Source organism: Ipomoea nil, unplaced genomic scaffold (genome assembly GCF_001879475.1).
Source record: "Ipomoea nil cultivar Tokyo-kokei standard unplaced genomic scaffold, Asagao_1.1 scaffold2165, whole genome shotgun sequence".
In the NCBI taxonomy this organism is placed as follows: Eukaryota; Viridiplantae; Streptophyta; class Magnoliopsida; order Solanales; family Convolvulaceae; genus Ipomoea; species Ipomoea nil.
The window spans coordinates 1,731,122-1,740,844 of record NW_017618593.1 but is presented as its reverse complement, the minus strand read 5'-3'; the positions used below and the strand labels follow the sequence as shown (position 1 = coordinate 1,740,844).

The 9,723-nt window shown below is 36.2% G+C and overlaps 1 long non-coding RNA gene across 1 annotated transcript; it reads right to left on the bottom strand.

Annotated features, from left to right (window-relative positions):
* Positions 1 to 6,596: 6,596 nt before the first annotated feature.
* On the bottom strand, positions 6,597 to 8,663 carry LOC109149940. The gene is made up of 3 exons (XR_002049038.1): positions 8,457 to 8,663; positions 8,138 to 8,292; positions 6,597 to 7,393 (listed from the first exon to the last, which is right to left on the bottom strand). It is a non-coding gene; the product is annotated as an uncharacterized LOC109149940 (long non-coding RNA).
* Between the last annotated feature and the right edge of the window lie 1,060 nt (positions 8,664 to 9,723).

The following is a 9,723-nucleotide window of genomic DNA, read 5'->3' as shown; positions in this document are numbered from 1 at the left end:
CCAATGGAAGCTCAAAAATATTATTATATTAAACAATTTAAAATATTTTAGTTTTTCAATTTTTTATTCATATTCATATTTTGGTTTTTCCATTTGGAAGGTTGTGAGTTCGAGACTTAGTGGAGGCGTTATTGATTCTTTGTGTTTCAGTAGGTTGAGAAAGTATATGAACAGATACTACATTGTAATAGAGCCAGTAGCATTCGAAAAAATAATAACATAATTTTTTCCCGTGCATCGCGCGGGTGAATTACTAGTAAAATATAAATATCAAATTTATTAAAATGATTTACATTATTATTATTATTATTATTTAGAATAATTTAAATATCTAAAATCTAAATAAATTTAAAACTTTAATATAATGTATTAATATTGGGCACATATTTTTTGCGCATCGCGCATAGAAAAAATACTAGTATGTATATATATATATATATATATATATATATATATATATAAAATTGAATAGGCAACCTGCAAAAAAAAGTCATTCGAACAAATTTATCTGATAGATGGGCCTATTTGACACTTAATTTAGTTCGTGGTGAGAATTGAGCACTTCGCAATAGTAGATGGGCCTATTTGACACTTCTGCCATAAATTTATAAATATAAACAATTGACAATCTATAAACTTATACAAAAACAATTTATTAAACAATGTTATATATGTTATAACATGCATATATATATATATATATATATATATATATATATATATATATATATATATATATATATATATATATATATATATTGTTAGAAATTTATATAGTAATGGATTAATGTTTCAGATGTACTACCATGAAAGTATAAATAATATTTGGAGTTGTGGAGTGATGAATATTATTTTAGTTTTGTAGAAAGCAAGTTGAGAAATATGAATGTTAGGTACGATTGGAACCGAAGTCTAATGATTCGTTGGTGTTAACGAATCATTGATTCTTAACGAATCAAAGCAATAATTAATTCGGTGGTATCGAATCGAGACTTTTCGTTAAACACGAATTGATGCACAATTCGTTAATCACGAATTGATGCTGAATTCGATTGTTAATGAAAAGATGGATTCGGGTTGTTTTCTTTCGTTAACAAGTTATGTGACCTTTTGTTAATTTCGTTGGTTAAGCAAATACATTCGTCTTTGAACAATGTATTACACGAATGAGTGCATGAAATGTTTTGGACCTTTCGGCCTCATGAATTAACGAAGGGAAGCAAAAGCTAATAACGAAAGTGTTAATAGCTTTAATGACGAAAGTGTTACTAATAACGAAAGTGTTAATAACAAAAGTGAAACAAAAGCTATTAACAAAAGCTTGGTTCTAAATAAATGCTGCATGCATGTAAGTATTAATATAATATATATTATTTATTTATTTATTTTGCATGTTAGCATGCAATGAGTTAATAAATATATAATATATATATTTTTTACTTTGTTATTTTGTGTGCAGTGTATGAACCTACGAAGGTCCATATCATATGAATATCTATAATATTCAATTATATATTTCCCATGCCTGATATATCAGATAAAGATATATTTTATGAAAGTTGAGTTTTTAAACTCCAGTAACTTCCATGTAACTTCTCTAAACTGCTATATTTACATCTATAAATATGTGGAGAAATGTCTGAAAAAGCATATGCAATAAACTTGCATAAGACTATGATATTTCACAGTACTGCATTTCTACAGGAAATTTTTAAACAAAGCAACTTAAGAATTTCATCATCTTCTTGTATCCCATAAGATTAAATCTTGAACCTTGTTGCTTCAGTTGAGGGAGATTTAAAGCTTATAGGAAAGTGATTACACGTCTGAAGATCTCGTTTCCTCAATTCCCTATCATCAAACACTCCTATTTTTCTAACAATCTATAAGCTTTAAATATTTGTTTCTGAGGAAGGATGAGTTCTGGACTTCTGGACTTTGCAACCAACTTCCCTAAGTTGGAGCAGTTTGAAGGCGTGGGCTTCCGTAGGTGGCAGAAGAAGATGAATTTCCTCCTTGCGGCTCTGAACGTGGCATACGTACTAAGTACTCCAAAGCCGGAGGAACGGGAAGATGAGACTCTCGAGGCAACTCGCCGGAGACTCAAATGGGAAAATGATGACCTTGCCTGCCATGACCATATTTTGAACGGTATGTCTGACACCCTCTTTGATATTTATCAGTATGAGGAATCCTCAAAGGACCTCTGGGATGTACTTGAAGCAAAGTACACATATCTGAGGATGCCTCCGGTAAGAAATTCCTGGTAAGAGAGTTCAATGATTATAAAATGGTGGACAAACGTCCGGTCATGGAACAATTTCATGAGATTGTCAAGATACTTGGGAAAATGAGGCAACATGATATGCATATGGATGATTCCATTGCCATAGCCAGTATCATTGATAAGTTGCCCCCTTCCTGGAAAAAGGTACAACGTACCTTAAAGCATAAAAAGGAAGCTCTTACCATGGAACAATTGGGGGTCGACCTTCGGGTTGAGGAGGGAATCAGACTGCAGGAAAGTAAGAATGCAGGCAGTGCAAAAGTCACCGGGGCTTCAGGTTCTGTCATCCACTATGTTGATGAAGGCAAATCAAGTGGGAACCGTAAAGGGAAAGGGAAGCCGGGAAAGGCCACAAATTCTTCAAAGTTTAAGAAGAAAGGAAAAGGAAAAGGAAAGGCATCTGTAACATGCTGGGTGTGCAACGGTCCACACTTTAAAAAGGACTGTGAAATCTGGAAGAAAAGAAAGACACAAATAGAAGGTAAAAATTCTGGTGATCATGGCGAGGGAAGTGGCCAATGGAAACAAGGTAAAATAATTAATCTTGTTTCTGATAGTACTGAAAATTTCATTGCTATGATATCTGAAATTTGTGTCATGTAGATTGATGACTCGTGGTGGGTTGATACTGGGGCAACCAGACATGTCTGCAAGGATATAAATCTTTATAAGATTTATAAGTCTGAATGATGGTCCAAGCATGTACATGGGAAATGATTCCATGGTGAAAGTCAAAGGCATTGGACAAGTGGACAAGTTGAGTTGTTGCTTACTTCAGGAAAGAAGTTGACACTCACAGATGTGTATCATGCCCCAGATGTTAGAAAAAATTTAGTTTCTGGCATTGTATTGAACAAGTGTGGTTTTAAACTTGTTTTTGAAGCAGATAGATTTATTTTATCCAAGGCCGGAATCTTTGTAGGCCAAGGCTTCCTGACTAACAATATGTTTAAGTTGAATATTAATAATATTGTTGGTTCTGTGTATTCAGTTTGTACATCTTCATTATGGCATTTTCGTTTATGTCATGTAAACTATAAATGTGTATGTGAGATGGCTAAAGATGGATTAATTCCATCCTTTGATCTGAATATGGAACAATGCAGTGCATGCATGTTAAATAAAATAACTAGGAATCCTTATCCTAGTATAAAAAGGAATTCAATTTTACTTGAATTAATTCACAGTGAGTTGTGTGATTTTCATAGCACCCCATCTTTGGGAAATAAAAAATATATAGTCACATTCATTGATGACTATTCAAGACTCTGCTATATGTACCTGCTGCATTCTAAGGATGAAGCCTTAGAAAAATTTAAAATATTTAAATTGGAGGTGGAATTGCAAACTAGTCAGTTAGTAAAAGTTTTACGTATTGACAGAGGTGGTGAATATTATGACCCATTATTTTTCCAATCTATTGGTATCATTCATGAGACCACAGCTCCTTATACACCACAACAAAATGGTGTAGCAAAAAGGAAAAATAGAGTACTCAAAGAAATGGTAAACTGCATGTTATCAATTTCCGGTCTGAGTGAAGGTTTCTGGGGAGAAGCCATGCTAACTGCATGTTATATTCTCAACAGAGTTCCTAACAAAAGAAATAGGGTAACTCCCTATGAACTTTGGCACAAAAGAAAACCAAACTTGAATTATTTGAAAGTTTGGGGATGCAAGGCCGTTGTACGGTTGCTGGAACCTAAACGGAAGGCTCTGGGAGAAAAAGGCAAAGACTGTATTTTTATAGGATATGCAGAACACAGCAAAGCATACCGATTCTATGTTATAGAACCAAATGACTTTATTTCGGTTCATACCGTAATAGAGTCCCGGGATGCTACCTATGATGAAAATCGTTTTTCATCAATAAATAGAACTAAGGATTTAATTCCCAGTTCTAGTGGGTCCAAAGTTAATGATCAAAAATATGATCATGCGGTTCCAAAGGAACCTAAACTTGGAAAAAGTAAAAGACCTAGAAAGGAAAAAACATTTGGACCAGATTTCCAAATGTACTTGATAGAAGGATCAAGGGAGTCTACAGAGGCTAAAAATCTATATTATTTTAACATAGAGGATGATCCTAAGACCTTTGAGGAAGCCATGAATTCTCAAGATGTTGCTTTCTGGAAAGAAGCAATAAATGATGAGATGGATTCTATAATGGGGAATAATACATGGTTTTTAACTAATCCACCAAATGGTTGTAAACCATTAGGCTGCAAGTGGATTTTCAAAAGGAAAATGAAAGTTGATGGTACCCGTAATTTTGCATTTCCTCTTTTTTAATCAGATTAACTGGATTAATCAACTGATGAAAAGGACTGACTGATTCAGCGATGAAGTCAGTCAGTGATAACCGATCATAAAGATGTTTGAAGAAAAGATAACAGCACAAGCAAATGACACAGGATGTTTACCCAGTTCGATACAGTGTGTATCTACGTCTGGGGGACGATCACATAGGCGTCCAATCCACTAAATCATAATCCAATGTACAAAGGTAGATAAACAATAATCTCACCCAAGTGCCCCACACAAGGTACATACCCAGTCTACACGGGTTTAGTGGATTGTTGAAGATGGAGAGCCGTGCATACAGAAGTCCAATGAAATCCCTTCACTTGGAGAGCCAACTCTGATGCAGTCCACTTCAATGACGCTCTTTACAGTTGTTCCCACAACAGTGTGATCACAGTGTCCTTTCGTTTAAGCAGCAGTAATTCTTCTCAAGTTCGTCATATTAATCACCATGAACATGTTGTATTGAGAAGAGGCATGATAATCAAAGATCTGATCTCATAAAACTGATGTGGAGTGTTTTTCTTCTTTCTTAAGGCGTAACCCTAATTCACTTCGAATGAGGATACTTATAGATCCGTCGATAGAACACTCCTTCCATAGAAGTCTTTGATTGTAGATGGTAGGACAATATTTGAAGAATGTAATCTTAAAGATTCGGTCCATACCTTCCAAAGCAGATACACTGATCTTCTTTCCAAATCTGTCTTCTGTAAAACCGCGTACAGCTTTTAAGAAATCAGCTTCCTAAAACAGATCTTCAGTGTCAATCCTTCTGTTGTTGTGTCTGATTGATCAGTCCTCTGTAGAACAAAACTGACACTAAGCTAATCCTATCTTAGTATGCCATAATAATATTGCCAATTATAAGATGGGGTTTTTTTCGAACAAATAAAACACTAACAAACTCCCCCTTTAGCTATTATTTGGCAAAACAACTCGACTACATAAAAAAGAAGTATAATACTGCAAAAGACTAAGATAGGATATAAAAAACAAAAAAGACCCAATATTCGATTACATAGCAAAGATAAAAACATAGCATACACGTAATGCCGGATCAAAACAAAGACAAGAAACATTCTTCAAACAAGAAATGCCATCACAGTCAATCACCCAGCCAGGGCCAGAAGGTACACAAACACAAACAACTCCCCCTGAGTTTCACACTCCCCCTTTTTGCCAAAAGAGAGCCAAAGTCAGGTCAAGCGTTGGAGGGCGTCTCACTGTCAGACTTCACAGGATCAGCAGCAGTGGCCTTAGTAAGGCTTAAACGAAGAAGAACAGTGGCCAATTCCGTGCGAGCCCCTGTTAGCTGTTTAGAAATTATGCCATGAACTGTCTCGAGCTCAGAGACTCTCGCCTTCAATTGGATAGAGAGTTGAAGATCTCGTGCATGGGGTGAGTCATCCGCCACTGTATCAGTCTCAGGATTGGAGGGGGCAGTCACCGGTTTAACATCACATATATGATCTCCAGTCAATAGACGTCGGTCAACAGAGAAGGGTCGGACTGATCACCTCACTCGCCATAGGCTCAAGGCCCTGAGATGTAAGAATTCCAAAGATCAAATTAGGAAAGGGCAGTCGTACCTTCACTAGTACAAAAAAACACTTTTTGAGTCACCTTTAAAACACTTTCCGAGTCACCTGTACAGGTGCCTCGGATTCCAGTGACATTGAAAGTGTTTAGCTTTTCGAGACACCCTATAAAGGGTGTCGCGGAAAGCTAAATAAGAATTTTTTATTTTTTTAATAGAGACTTTCCGAGGCACCTGCTACCTCACAGGTGCCTCGGAAAGTCATTTATTAAATTGATTTCCGTGACACCCACTAACATGTGGGTGCCGCGGAAACCATTTTATTTATTTTTTAATATTATCTTTTAGCGACACCCTCTCTGGAGAGGGTGTCGCAGATACCACTTTATTTTTTAAAAAAAAAATTATATATATATATATATATATATATATATATATATATATATATTTATGGTGATGCAGAAATTGATCCACATAACCACATGCACCTTCAAATTCAGAGCCAGATACAAAAATAGGAGCATAGTCTAGCCATTCATCTATCTACAGGAATAAAAAAGGTTCACAATATTACAACAAAATTAATCTAGTCTAGATAGATAAGTGCCTTGTGAACCTTCTCATCCCCTTCTTGACCAGTAGCATACTTCAAGGTTGCAATGCATGACTTGCTCAAGAACCACCTATTTCTTATTTTCAAGTTGCACAAGGAGGAAAGCAAGAACCATGCAGGTCAGAGGAAAGCAAGAACCATGCAGGTCAGAGGAAAGCAAATGACATGCATCATATTCAAATAAACACTGCCTTAGTTTTTGGGCAGCCAATGTATCACAGGATAAGATAGGCAAACCAGTGCATCGAGCAACTCTCTCAAGGCGATGAAGTTTCATATCAAAGACTAATGTGATTCCTTTCTTGAGGATGAATTCCTGTACATCATGAGACACATCTTTCTCCACTAATACCACATTGGGATTGTACTTTTCTAGAATTTCAACAAATGATTTGAGCCCCTCTTTCTCGTATTATTGGATAACAATTACAGATTGTCAGATACTCAGAATTACAGAATAACATTTTGGTATGCTACTCTTAATTAATTTATATTACATGCTGCTGCATTGATTCAAAAACCATTTGCTCAAGAACCACCTATGTAAGGAGCAGACAACCTTGTGCATACTTCAGAGCAATGTTCAATGTATATTGTGCATACTTCAATGTTGCAATGTTCTTTTCATTCTGCCAGGCTTCTGGTGATCCTGTAAATATTAAACCAAGAAGTATGGAGCAATTTGATTTAGATAAGAGCCTGGTGCATATTTTAAAAACACCATACTGCTTTAAAAATATTTTAGCATCTAAAGACTAAAATGCCTAATAAATAGAAACTTAAAAACAAAAGCTTCCACTAAATATCATAATAATGATGAACATTACAATGAACCTTGAAACTCCCTAAAAGCAAAAGATTATAGGAGCATACACCACAGTAAAGACGGTGGTAAACTCACATTGCATCAAACTAAGTATGAGATACTTGATTATGAACCAAACATACAGTATTTGATACTGACACAAGGAAGAAGAAGGGATACAACAATACAAGCGCAATCAATCAATAAAGCTTCACTATACCTAACAGCGAATCTGCATTTTTACATGTTGGATGAAAATTGTTTTTTTTGCAGACATCATGATTCTCTTTTCCTAATGGCTAATACAATAAAGTAACAATAACTGTTAAGAAATCCAAGTATACTACCAAATTGCTTATTTCTCACATATGGAAACAGAGAACTCAAACCACCAAGCCCAAACTTGTTTCATGCAGAAATTTTAAAACACACACACCGATCAATTGCTCTAATATTAGAGAGCTTCACACCATCAACACTAAAAAGCCCTCCGTGGACAACAAGAAATAAGAATCTTCCCATAGGTAAGGATAAACAACAAATTACTTCAGCAAATTTCAAGCATAAGAAGCATAAATGAAATTTTACCCGTACAGGGTGTCTTCTTCGTATTCTGGTCGCCACCGTCGGAACCCAGCCATCCTCCGTCGTCTCTCTTCACCGCAGCACCAAATGGTTGCGCTATTCGACAGATTTTGCCCTAGCCGACAGATCTCGAGTCTCAACCAGTTGAGATACTAAATCTGAATAAATCATAAAATTTTTACTGAAAATCTCAAATGAAAAAAAAAAAAATAGTACAGAGAAATTAAAGAAAGGAAAATCCACAAAACTTTATAGTGCCTCAGATCTGAACCAAGAACAAAAGAGATCTGAAAAATAAAAAAAATAAAAAAAATAAACTTACCGGCGGAACAGATCTGAAGATGGCGGCAACGGCGGTGGCGGTGCGTGGAAGGCGGCGGCGGCTCATCGTGGCGGTGGCGTTGTTAAAGCTTTGTCTCCCTCCAATCGGCGAAGAAACTACTGGAAGAGAGAAAAAGCTAAAGTGGAGAGGAGAGTAAAATCTAAATGGAAGAAACATTATAATGCTGTTGGGATTATTTTTCGCGGCACCAACCTCAGAGGGTGCCGTGGAAAGCTATATTATTATTATAATAATAATAATATAGTTTATACGGCTCCCTCCTCCGTGGGTGCAGTGGAAAGTGATTTTATTATTATAATAATATAATTTCCGTGGCTCCTGTTTGGGATAGTGTCGCGGATATCCTTGCTATTATTTTAATAATATAGTTTCCGCGGCTCCTTTTCTTAGTTGGTGTCACAGAAAATTTTACTTTTTTCTTTCTGCAACACCTTCATGGTGAAGGTGTTGGGGAAAGTGTACCTTGTATTCTAAATTTTGTAGTAGTGCTTTTGTTCTCTTGGGTGAATCAGAGTGAGAATATGAGAATAGATCCACGACCCAAGATCAAAGGACATCTTGGTTCCAATTCTGAATAAGAGACTGGCCAGTTGCTTGCCGACAGTGTGGAAATGAGCCAAAGGGAGCCAGTTATGCAGAGCAAGACGATGAAGAATCACATACTTGGAGGTGAGCTGAGAGCTTGGTAGAGTATACTTATCACCAGTAGGCCATCTGTCAGCTTGTTCACCAGTGATCGTTTTAGCCACTGCATCCCAGTCAGTGATAGCCTCCTCTTGGACTCCTTGCAGGCCATAGTACTCGTTAATCATGTCAGGTGGCTGTTTTGACATGTTTGGTGGCTGTTTCTTGTGAATGAACCTTTCTTCCAAGCTTGATGATCATATTACGAACTGCATCCGCCACTAATGAGAGATTCGAGAAGACGAAGAAGTAAACCCTAGATAGGAGATCAAAGAGAATACAGTCTGTGTGCAGAGATAGTCTCTTGTTTGTTCTCTCAAGACTTACTTGATACTCGATTATAAACCCAAGGGAGATGAACCCCAATAAATGCAGCTAGTCAGAATACATTGAGAGCTGATGTGATTGACGCAACGGTATACCTCCTTTTTAGGCAAGAAACGGATGCTTGGCATATTTCAAATTTGAAAAAGCCTAATCACTTTTATGGTAAATTAGGTTAAGATATTTTCTTAACAAAAAAAAAAAGGAGTTTAAAAGGAAGTCAAAACTGAAATTTGAC